This window comes from Dysidea avara, chromosome 2 (genome assembly GCF_963678975.1).
Source record: "Dysidea avara chromosome 2, odDysAvar1.4, whole genome shotgun sequence".
NCBI classification, from domain to species: domain Eukaryota; kingdom Metazoa; phylum Porifera; class Demospongiae; order Dictyoceratida; family Dysideidae; genus Dysidea; species Dysidea avara.
The window spans coordinates 29,393,810-29,407,143 of record NC_089273.1 but is presented as its reverse complement, the minus strand read 5'-3'; the positions used below and the strand labels follow the sequence as shown (position 1 = coordinate 29,407,143).

The 13,334-nt window shown below is 36.7% G+C and overlaps 2 protein-coding genes across 2 annotated transcripts in view; both read left to right on the top strand.

Moving 5' to 3' along the window:
* The window catches only part of LOC136247984 (uncharacterized), a 197,965-nt gene that overhangs the window by 87,787 nt on the left and 96,844 nt on the right, over positions 1 to 13,334 (top strand). The window lies entirely within an intron of this gene.
* LOC136247040 (uncharacterized) overlaps positions 1 to 13,334 on the top strand; it is a gene marked incomplete at its 5' end in the record, with an annotated part of 62,412 nt that overhangs the window by 14,646 nt on the left and 34,432 nt on the right. The window contains 1 exon segment of the mRNA XM_066038639.1: positions 1,498 to 1,533.

Sequence of the window (13,334 nt, the reverse complement as noted above, 5' to 3'; positions counted from 1 at the left end):
TTTCGAAAATAACCAGTTTCACATATGATACCTCACACACGGCCGCAGTATGATATCATTATTTTATGTCACAGTTAACTCGGCTTTACTTGGATGCACACTTTTTAACAGCTATAAGCTGTTTTGGATGGGATTCTATACTTACCTCTGTAAGTCGTTTTGCATGGCCAATCCACTTTTTCCCCGTCATCATGTCTTGCACTGCACGATGTTTACACTGACTAGAAATTATGCACGCCTCTGAAAGTGTCTGAAGTTGACTCCATTTATAGGTCACTTACCTGCTGCAAAATAAGCACACTTGTCTATTCTTCTAAACTTCAGAAATATTCTGTGGAAATAGCAATTATTAGCTAAGCCAAGCTAAGCAGCTCAACAATCAGACTTCATACTTACATTACGGTGTATTTGCACAATGTTTCTAAACTGCTCTAGTAGCTAGGCAGCATGCGTAATTAGACATCTTGGTTTGAATCTCGGTTGTGTCAATCTTTTTTCTTCATTTCTTATACCTTTTATGTTATGATTATTTGAAGTTTTTTTCTTAATAGCAATGACCGGCTACTGTAGATATCAACAGCCAATTAAATACATGAGAGCATAATATTCCAGGAATTGCAATGTCCCACACATAGTGCATGAGACTTGAGGTGTCTGAATAGAAAACAATATTCCATTGGTAGATCTATGAAATTATGAACTTTGGCAATAATTAGTAGATTTTAGCTATCATTTATAAAGTAGAAGTTAAGTGACGTAAACAGCCATGATAACACTCATAGCAGTGGCTCAGTGGTTAAGGATTTGGGTGCTCAGAATGGAGGTCTCTGGTTAGAACACTAGTAAGTTTTTGTTTTTTGACATAAATTTTTTCAGCCACCTTTCTTACCCCTCTATGGCTATTCTATAAATAATTAAGTATTTTGACCCCACAATTTACAGTTGTTTGGATTTTGCTTATAGTTGTTAATAAGATTTATTTTAGAACTACAAAAGGTTTGAATTATAGAAGGATGTGAAGCACTTTGGTATTGTGGAGGAGGCAGGAGATGATTTCGACCTGTACAACAAACTGACTGCTTAATTAGAGTATTTTGTCAGCAAGTGTATGCTTTATTAGAGTACAGGCTGTAGTTGAGTAAAGCTGTGTGTGGATGTTTGATTTTATGTACTATTCGATTATATGAACACCCTTTTCCCCCAAAGTAGTTCAGATAGTTGAATTTCCACTGTATACCTTGTAATTCAAGGAATTGCGAATTGATCAAAATCATTAACAAGTGGATTTACACCAACAAGCATATCACTTAATCATTAAATATTTTACATGTGCAATGCACCCATGTGGGTTATTCTCCAAAATTTGGTCACAAATATAATTTCAACTATAAAGTTTTAGTAAATGACATTTTTTACTGACTCAGTAGCAAGTGCATAAAGCTTACATTTGTGTCATACAATCACTAACTGATGTATTATAATGATTTTTATTTGTAGATAAAAATCCAAAAAAAGAGAGTAGCTGTTATGCAGGTATGTCCACATTAATTGTTCATTATGATAACCTGCGTACATACGTATGTACGTACATATTATATGCTACACATATCTAAATAGAAGTAGTAGAAAGATGATTAGTTTACTTTTAAAAGTTATACCACAGCTGCAAGGGATTTTGCTGATATATACACTCAATGCCCGAGGGCTGCAGGTGTATATATATATAAGCAGAATCCCAAGTAGCCATGGTATAAGTGATATATATCACTCAAAGGCACCATCACCTGATAGGTGAAACAACTACAGAGCTCTCTCCCTATTTGTTTTATACACTAACAACTGATGATTGATTATGGTTTCAATTGAATGGGAAAATAGCTCTCAGAACATTATTTCTACATTGCACATACCAGAAACTTTCAGTTGTGGGATAGAGTTTTGAAATGTAAAGTTTTTAATACTACATTAAACCTTCGCTATTGTGGCAGTAAGTTAATACGTTAAGTACTTAGGACTATAAGCTACTCACCTTGGTGGTCATATTCTTCTTGTTTTGTGGTTGCCCAATGGCTGACACACCCCTCATGCAGTGGGTAGAAATACGCATCCACGCATCACCCAAGCACTCGTTATACAGATCATTCATCTTAGAATATAGTTTAAATAATCTACATTCAGCAACTACACTGAGCCTAGCCTAACTTACAAACCCAAACCCATAATTAAATGCTCTGTGTCGCTCAATACAATGAGTCAAAGTGTACTGTATCTTTGAACTGATTAGGCATCAAAGCCATGAGCAAACCGCATTCCCATGATACTGCCTGGACAATATTCCAGTTAAACCCTGAGCGGCACCTTGGAATACCCACTCTAAAGTGGTATATTCATGTATGTACTTGTGAAGATTAAATTTGAAATGTTTTACTCATAAGCTGTACTCAATAAACGCATTTTATTTGCCTTTTATTAATATGTGGTCATCTCACTAACAGTTTGCACTAACATACATTTATATATAGTAATGCAAATTGGATAATAATAGGTAAAATTTTGTGTTTTAGTAAAGCAATTCCTGTACTATTTATACTAGAAAATTGTGCAACACTATTCCAGCCTGTTATGTCCCAAGTTTTGTGACATAACATTTGTAATGATTAATATGATCACTATTGGCATAAGTGATTATTTGGATAGTAACCAATACTGATCAATAGCAAATAATTAGCAAATATCAGTTCCATCTCACAATTATTAGTGGAATACTAGTGTAAACATGTGATAGTGAATATGTGACCGGATCTGTGAAAAAGGGACATCATCGCACAAGCCTAAATTTACAGTATAAAGCATTGAATACATTGGGTGAAATACTTGTGTATTATTGAAAAAAATTGTAATTTTTTTACCCCTGATTCTTAGTGAAGGAAGGGGCTAACAATAACAACCTGGATATCATCTTATTCTCCTGCTCAAGAGGAGTTGGAAAATCTTTATTTTGTTGCAGTAGACCCAAGGATACATATGTTATGAGCGTTTGTTTACGTCATGTCGAAGCGATCGTACACTATCAATTTTTCTTCACAAATTTAGCCTTTGTATGCAGTGAAGAAGGGCGAGTAAAGAACAAACTTACTAGTAATTGGTTCCCCAATTCATGGCGAACACGATGGTGAAAAGTTGAACTCCGTACCATAATCCATTGGTAAGTTAAAACTGTTTTTGTAAGCGCATGTAATTTATTTTCCCTATACTTGCTGTACAAATCGATTTTTCTGTTGTTGCTACTTTGTAGGGCTGTAACTCCCAAATCTACCTGCATATGAAGCTGAAACGTTGCCAGTAGGTACACTTGGCTAAGTAGATTATAAATATTTAATAACCAGGAATTCGAAAAGTACGCGATTATGTCCTGTTTTCGCAGATCCGGTCACATATGGTTACCAAGAAATCAGCGCAGTATTATTACGTACATAAATATGCTTATGTATCATTTCAACTATTTCCGTTACTAACTATGATCACCTGAAACATAGCCACAATATTATTAAAATTGATGAACGTAATATTTTAGTCATTTCTTTGCTGCAGTGTTTTTGTTCGTATAACTTTATTCATTGTAGCAATTTAGGGGCCACAGCCTTTTTACAGCTTTGCAGTTTTAGGAGAAATATAGCTAACAATAGCCTTTAATTGACTTTACCTGTGTATTTCAGAAGAAAAAATTTTATTTATCATGTATTTTTTATACTTTTACAACTGTGACTTATGTGGACTGACTGTGTTTGAATGCCATATTAGGGTGACTACACTATTAGAGTATTTCATTTCACTTGTGATACTTCTGCTCTTCCTTAGAAGTAATGAAAGTAGAGCATGCACTAATTAATTAGAATACACTTATGATACATGTGTGCTAGCAGTGATAAAGCATAATAGAGGCTATTGTTGTAGCATATGTTTTAATTTGTTGCTTCAGTACTTATCACTAGTATTAGGACTGTTTTGATGAGTCAGTTTGGATACATAGCCCCATGATCACCTCACTGGTGGCACATATAGCTACCTGTTAAGAATAGTGGCTCAGGCTATTGACACCGATAGTCAATGTCAATAAGCACCATCTGAAGCTATGGATACTGACCAGCAAAATTAAACAAAAATGTAGGAAAAAGAAAAGAAAAATTGCACTAAAAAATATTCTCAGCCCTTGGCCATTAGTATACTCTAATCCACTGTGTTAACCATTCAACTAACAGTTCTAGCTTTGGTTTTGTACATTATAAAGGCAAGTCAAAAAGGATGCTATATTTAAGAGGACCAGTGAAGAAGAAACCAAGGCTGAACCCAACCCTAGCACTAAGTTGGCCTTGCCGCTCCCTCTAATCCTAGCTCATCTTGAACTCACCAAAAACTTATTTTTGTACAACTAGTGTGTTTGATCTTGAGTTCCATGATTGACGTTGGTATAAATAGCTTTTAGCAAAGCCTACTGACACTGACAATTGGTGTCAATAGTATTTGGTGGCACTTATTAACATTGACGATCAGTGCCAATAGCCACTTCAAAGAATAATTACTGGTTCATCTATAAAGCAACAAAGAAAAACATTTATGCTACAACAATGGCCTCTATCACACATTACCACTGCTAACACATGTGTGTCACAAGTGTATTCTAATTAATTAGTGCATGTGCTACTTTCATGACTTGTAAGGAAAAGCAGGACCAGCAGTGGTAGCTCAATAATGGTGTCTCCAGTGTTGCAAGGGATGGATAATGCCTGGATTATTGTTTAGAAGCTCAGTCCACAAGTTCAGTCTGTGAGTTCAGTATGTCCATCATAACCTTTGTTCTATTTATTTTTCTACTGACAACAACCAAAAGCAACTGATGTACTCAGGGGAAAATTTGTAGTGGAATTAGCCTTTGGACCCCTTAACATGTGTCTAATCTTAATACAAACAAATAAACACATTTTATTTTATAATGATTTTTGCAAACTGTGTGAAAAGAAAAAAAACACAGAAAATTTGCAAGTTTGGTTATTTCTATGTATCTTGGGAATGGTTGTCTTCAAATTTTGGTTATGATCTGCTTCGACTGGTGGGAAACTATACTGTAGAGGTCACTTCATAATTTAGGTGCATACATACCACATTATGATTAATAACACATTAGTGTAGCTGAACTCTGTACAAGGTGATTTGTTTGTGGCTGAACTCTACAGGGTGATTGGATTCAAGCTGATCTCCCTACAGGGTGACTTGTAATGGTCTGAACCTCTAGAGCGAATTATTTGTAGTTGTACTCTCTATAGGGTGACTGTTCTATTAGAGTATCTCAATCTTGTTTTTGCTGCATGTAGTTGGCTTTCAAATCATAACTAAGTGGTTTGTAATCCAATTCTTCTGTACTACTACAAGTACTTCTATGATGATTATTCTAGCTAGATACCAAGTTTCAGCTCTTTGCTTTAAGTGGTTTGCCTGGTAGACATGAAAACTAATGTTTTTAATTCATAAAACTCAACCGCATTATTGTAACACAGGTTGGGTTTTGTGTCATATCTCGATGGCCTTTATCTAGATTCTTTCAAACCACAAAAAGGTACTCCTATGATGGTTACTCCATCTACGTACATAGCAATTTTCAGCTCATTCATTCAAGAGGTTTACTCTGTGTACGTGACTGAATTTTGATCTTATTTTACATGAATAATTGGTCATAACCAAACTTGGTACTGAGATTGCTTTAATGAGTGTACAAAATTTTAGCTTGATAGAGTGTAGAGAGTTCAGCTACAAACAAATCACCCTGTAGAGAGTTCAGCTACAAACAGATCACCCTGTAGATAGGTCAGCTACTAATAAGCCACCAGAGTTCAGCTACAAACTAGAGAGTACAACTAGAGACAAATTTCCTTATACAGAGTTCAGCTTAGGGAAAATGACCCGATCAGCTAGAAACAAGTCATCCTATAGAGAGATCGGCTAGAAACAATCACCCTGTAAAGAGTTCATTTATAAACAAATTACCCTGTTAGATCAGCTAGAAACAAGTCAACTTGTAGAGAGTTCAGCTGCAAACAAATTACCCTGCAGAGAGTTCAGCTATGAACAAATCACCCTGTAGATAGTTCAGCTACTAATAAGCCACTCTGTAGAGAGTTCAGCTACAAAATAGAGAGAACAACTAGAAACAAGTTTCCCTGTACAGAGTTCAGCTACAAGCAAATCACCCAATCAGCTAGAAACAAGTCACCCTGTAGAGAGATCAGCTAGAAACCAATCACCCTGTAGAGAGTTCAGCTACGCACAAATTACCGTTAGATCAGCTAGAAACAAGTCACCGTGTAGAGAGATCAGCTGGAAACAAGTTGCCCTGTACAAAGATCAGCTAGAAACAAGTCACCCTAAAGAGAGTTCAGCTAGAAACAAGCCACCCTGTAGAGAGAGGGGTTAGAAACAAGTCACCCTGTACAAAGTTTAACTACACTTCAAGTCACCCGGTTTTGAGTTCAGCTTAAAACAAATCACCTTGTAGAAAGTTCAGCTACAAAAAAATTAAAAAAATTACCTTGTAGAGAGATCAAGCAACTCACACTGTAGAGAGATCAACTAGAACAAGTTGATGTTATGCTACTTCTAAAACCAGGCACCAAACAGCTAGCTAACTCATCTGGAGTTAACCAATAAGTTTTTGATTGTGTAATAATACATAATTAATTTATTGTAATTCTCCTATTTCATAATTCATGAGATTTTTGTAATTCTTCAATTACGTTGCTATGCATTGCTAAGGAAGTGCTTGTTAAACAAATCGCTTTTAACAACATATTCCACACACAAATATCTTCTAAACTGTTTTATAGTTTGATTATTGTGTTTTTTCCCACAAATTCTCTCGACAAAGCCTCAGAGCTACTCTTAATTTTTGCTGGCGTATGTAGGGGATACACCCTTTTCCCAACTCGAAGGGATAGGCTATTCCTGGTAGTCTACGAGGCTAGCACTGTTGTTCTCAATTGTTAAACGCCTGTAAAATCCGAGGGAAGGTAATTCACAAAGTCTGAGGAGAGTCGCCACACCTATATTTCAGACCGCCGAAAAGAAATCACCTCAGAGCAAAGTTTACTTGTGCCAAAGTTTAGTATAGCCTTCATTTTGCTTTATTTCTTATGTAAAAAATGCTTTTACCATTTAATGATATTGCTCACGTGGGTGCATACGGACAAACATAGATAGGTAGATAGGTAAATTAGGTACACACAGACACTTTAATGAAAACAATTTCAGTAAACCAGGCACACACCTGGTTAAAAAGTTACCCTGTAGAGACATTAGCTAGAAACTAGTTATCCTGCAGTGAGTCGGTTATGAATGAGCAACCCTGTAGAGAGAGCAGCTACAAAAAAATCACACTGTAGAGAAATCAGGTAGAAAAAGAGTCAGGTGCAAACAAATCACACTGAAGTTACCCTGTAGGGAGTTCAACTACAAACAAATTAGCTTGCAGTGAGTTCAGCTACAAACAAATCACCCTGTAGAGAATTCAGCTACACATAAATCATCCTGTAGAGAGATCAGTTGCTAACAAATCACATTGTAGAGAGATCAGCTATGACATCAGTTAGAAATAAGTCACCCTGTTGAAAGATCAGCTAGAACAAACGTACCATGTAGAGAGTTCAGCTATAAACAAATCACTTTTTATAGATCAGTAGAAACAAGTCACCCTTTACAGAGATCAGCCAGAAACAGGTCACCTTGTAGAGAATTTTCAGCTACAAAGAAAAATCTCTCTGTAGAAAGAACCACTAAAAACAAATCACACTGTAGAGAAATCAGCTAGAAAAGTTACCGTGTAGTGTAGAGAGTTCAGCTACAAACAAATCACCCTGTATAGAGTTCAAGTCATCCTGGAGAGAGATTACAGTACAGTCCATTTATAACTTCACACACGCGTGACATTTTTGGCATGGTGCCACGTAACTTTTCTTATGGCAAAAGCAAATATTATGCGTGGGACTGGTTATTGCCATGCCGTGGCACAAGGCATTACCATGTGTGGAAAAAGAGATTGCCACTCCATGACAATGCAACGCATGGGGTCCTCTGATAACTACACTTGGAACTATTTCCATGTATGGCTAATATTATCCAATGCCTTTCTCAAGTTTTGTCTTCCTAATACTATTTAATAAGTTTGAAAGCATTTGGAAAGTTCGTAGCAGCAGTACTGAATGATGTGATCGATCCATTGCAAATGGGTGTTTTTGCTGTACTGCAATCATGTATAGGCAAACACCAACTAATAGCTAAAAGGACGTTTTTCATGCATTATCTATCTCTTTATAAGGTGATCTAAGGCTACAACTATGGTAGCAAGCTAAACTTGGATGGTTCAAAAGTGGGCATGGCACATGAAGATTGGTCACAAAGAGACGAACATTGATACTTTTATTATTCGAAGTTAACTTAATTTTCAAAACATTCGAAGATTAGTCCCAGCCCTATAGTACAGCACTGTTCATGTAACTACTGTAGAGTTTGTAGTTTTCACACACACGTGGTTGACGGTCACGTGTGGCGTAAGGAAGATGTGTGGCAGCCAGTGAGTCTATGCGTGGCACACTGCTGGCATGTGCCACTCCGCAAACTTGGCATGGGCCACGCAACAATGCTTCATGGCAAGTGCCGTGGTGCTGCATGGTGCCACGCCAAAAATACCACGTGTATGTGAAGTTATAAATGGACTGTACTGTAGTACAAAGCAAGGTACCCTGTAGAGAGTTCAGCTACAAACAAATCATCCTGTGGAGAGATCAGCTAGAAACAATTCACCCTGTAGAGCGATCATGTAGAAATAATTTACCCTTAGAGAGATCAGCTAGAAACAGGTCACCCTGTAGAGCGTTCAGCTACATATAGTTCACCCTATAGAGAGTTCAGCTGCAAATAAGTCACCCTACAGAGAGAGAGGCTAGAAACATGTCACCCTGTATACAGTTCAACTACACTTCAAATCACCCTGTAGAGAGTTAACTTAAAACAAGTCACTGCGTAGAAAGTTCAACTACAAAAAATCACTCTATAGAGAGATCAGCTACAAACAAATGTAAATGTAGAGAGATCAACTAGAAAAACTTACCCTGTAGAAACATCAGCTAGAAATAAGTCACCCTGTAGAAACATCAGCTAGAACCAAATCACCACGTAGAGAGTTCAGCTACAAACAAATCACCCTGTATGGGGATCAGCTAGAAACAAGTCGAGCAGCTAGAAACAAGTCATCCTGTAGTGAGTTCACCTACAAACAAGCCACCCTGTAGAGAGATCAGCTACAAAACAAATATCACACTATAGAGAGATATGCTAGAAAAAGAGAGTTTGGCTGCAAACAAGTCACCCTGTGGAGAGAGAAACTAGAAACAAGTCACCCTGTAGAGAGATCAGGTAGAAATAATTTACCCTGTAGAGAGATCAGCTAGAAACAGGTCACCCTGTAGAGAGTTCGACTACATATAATTCAATATAGTTCACTCTATAGAGAGTTCAGCTGCAAACAAGTTCCCCTGCACACAGAGAGGCTAGAAACATGTCACCCTGTATAAAGTTCAACTACACTTCAAATCACTCTGTAGAGAGTTAGCTTAAAACAAGTGACTGTGTAGAAAGTTCAGCTACAAAAAAATCGCTCTATAGGGAGATCAGCTAAAACAAACGTCACTGTAGAGAGATCAACTAGAAAAGGTTACCCTGTAGAAACATCAGCTAGAAATATGTCACGCTGTAGAAAGATCAGCTAGAACCAAATCACCATGTAGAGAGTTCAGCTACAAACAAATCACCCTGTATGGAGATCAGCTAGAAACAAGTCGAGCAGCTAGAAACAAGTCATCCTGTAGTGAGTTCACCTACAAACAAGCCACCCTCTAGAGAGATCAGCTACAAATAAAATATATCACACTATAGAGAGATATGCTAGATAAAAAGAGTTTGGCTGCAAACAAGTCCCCCCTGCACACAGAGAGGCTAGAAACATGTCACCCTGTATAAAGTTCAATTACACTTCAAATCACTCTGTAGAGAGTTAGCTTAAAACAAGTGACTGTGTAGAAAGTTCAGCTACAAAAAAATCACTCTATAGGGGGATCAGCTAAAACAAATGTCACTGTAGAGAGTTCAACTAGAAAAGGTTACCCTGTAGAAACATCAGCTAGAAATATGTCACCCTGTAGAAAGATCAGCTAGAACCAAATCACCACCTAGAGAGTTCAGCTACAAACAAATCACCCTGTTTGGAGATCAGCTAGAAACAAGTCACTCTGTGGAGAGAGCAGTAATATATGTCTAGAAAAATGTAGAGAGTTCAGATGCAAACAAATCACCCTATAGAGAGTTTAACTACAAACAAGGCACCCTGTAGATACATAGTTCAGCTAGAATCAAATCACCCTGTATGAGATTAGTTAAAAACAAATCACCTTGTAGAGAGATCAGGTCATCGTGTAGAGTGATCAAGTCATCATGTAGAGAGATGAGCTACAATTAAACAAACCACCCTGTAGAGAGTTCAGCTACCAATCAGAGAGATCAGTTAAAGCAGAGTTCAGCTACAAACAAGTTACTGTGTTAGATCGGCTAGAAACAACTCACCCTTTATAGAGATCAGCTAGAAACAAGTAACCCTGTAGAGTGACAGTTCAACTGCACACAAATCATGCTGTAGAGAGATCAGCTACAAAAAAGTCACCCTGTGGAGAGATAGTTAGAAACGAGTCACCCTGTAGAGAGATCAGCTAGAAGCAAGTTACCTTGTAGAGAGTTCAGCTAGAAACAAATCACCCTGTTGAGTGTTCAGCTACAAACTAGTCACCCTGTAGAGAGATCAGTTAGAAACTATTTACCGTGTGGAGAGTTCAGCTACTTACAAATTTAAACACCCTGTGGAGAGTTCACCTCTAAACAAATCATCCTGTAGAGAAATCACCTAGAAATTAGTCATCATGTAAAGAGTTCAGCTGCAACCAAATCATCCCGTAAAGAGTTCAGCTACATTTCAAGTCAGCAGTGGAGATCAGCTACTACAAACAAGTTATCCTGTAGAAAAGAAATGGCATGTAATAATTTCAAATTTTGTATAATCACTTATAAAATCAAAAATACAGTAGTTAATACACCCCCTGTATTAAAAGTCTGCTTTGAATGTCTTTTTTTCTTTCTCTGTAGTAACAAAAAAAACACAGGTTAAAATAATCCCTAAGCCGGCAATAAGATGGCTTTGATGTATACAAATACAAAAAGAAGTGATTCTAATAAAAAACACCCAAGATGTAAAAAAATGGTGTGGCCCTTAAAAGGTTATGGTACAAAAGATGTAAAATTCAAGGTGGCGGTCAAGAAATGGCTGTGATGGTACGTTCGTTAATGGTAAAAATTTTCGTAACAACAATTCAGCTGAATTTCGTGCCGCTTGGTCTTGGCACCAAATTCACCTGAATTGTTATTAAATTTTTTACCATTAACATACCATCAAAGCCATTAATTTTCTTGGTTGGCACCTTGGATTTCACATCGTTTTTTCACCATAGCCTTATAGGGGCCTCACTTTTTTTTTACGGCTTGGGTATTTTATATTTAATTTACATATATAGTGGTGTCTTGAGTGTCATGTATAATAATTTCTTCACAACAAAGCGATCTGGGAAAAGGGAGAGGACACCATCTGAATCTGATAGTGATGGTAAGTGAATGTGATAAAAATTAAATCACTGCTATAAATTGTGATTTTTTGTTTTTCAAAGAGAAGTAAGATACAGTATGGTAGTATAGATGATCTCACTTGCTTCAATGCTTCTTATTTCTGTGATCCATACTCAAAATATTAGACTTTCAAATTTTTCCATATACATACTTATAACTTACTTTTTAATTACTTAATGATAAGTGTGTGATCGTAGCATGATGACACAAAAAGTTAAGTGATAAAAGTTTTAAAATGTAATAAATTATTATAGTATGAGCTGTGTCAGAGTAGAGAGTCATTGCATTCATGAAGTAGTGTACTACCAACATGCAGCCTATAGGAAAGAAACATACATGTCATGAAATATGCATAGAACTTTCTGTAGGGTAGGACACAGTGCATTAAGTTCTGAAAGTTGCACTCCAATAGTCTATAATATCATTAATGTGTTTGACTGCTAGAAAAGAAAAAGAAGCAAATTGCCTACATGTTAGTCCAGCTCAAAGCACAAAAATATAAGTTCAATTTTAAAGTTTTCATTAATTTTTGCAATTGACTTAGTAACAAGTACATAAAGCATACATTTGTGTCATACAATCACTGACTTATTAGGATAATTCTTATTTGCAAATGAAAGTCCCAAGTAAAAGAGTAGCCATTATGCAGGTACATATTAATTGTCCGCTATGTATCATTACGATAACCTATATATGTATTATATGTTACACATCTCCAAACAGTAGAAGTAGTAGAGACGATCACTTTATTGCTTTATTATTTTTATGCTTACAAACATGTGTGAAGATTAACTTTTTGGAATGTTTTGCTCATAAGCTGGACTCAGTAAATGCATTTTATTTACCTTTTATTAATGTGTGGTCATCTCACTAAAACCCATGTATCAAGACACATGGTAGTGTGTCATTGGTGTCATGCGGCCCAAAAAGCTGGCTCCGCCACATCTTGAGTGTATTGACAGGAAGAAAATACGATTTTCACACCTATGTACCTCTGTAATCCCTTATCCAATTGAACCATATTTGCTAGCAAAGTGCCTGCCAGGTAGGGCAGTCTACATACCATATTTGAAGAAAATCGCTCCAGCCATTTCCGAGATATGAGTGACCAAACTTTTATTTTAATTTCTTGTTTTTTTTTCTTCCTCTTCATTTTTACACTTTGCAAAATCTACCATAAAATACCAATGCATACTCCAATCACTTAAAGGGCTCATTAAGGTGGATCTCAGTACCAACTTTGGTAGGAATCCGATTAACGTTAATGGAGTTATGATTGATCATTTGCGTAAAATAAGGTTAAATGTCTGTCATGCCCACAGGGTGAACCCCTCGGAGGAATGGGTTGAAAATTACTATGTAGTTGGAGTAACAATCATAGGAATGTCTTTTTGTGATTTGAAAGGAGTCCAGATAAAGACCATGGATATGTGGCACACAACCCATCCTGTGTCACAATTATATGATCGATTTTTATGAATAAAAGAAAATATTAGTTTTCACGCCTACCAGGCAAACCGCTTAGAGCAATAAGCTGAAAATCGGTATGCAGCTGGAATAATCAT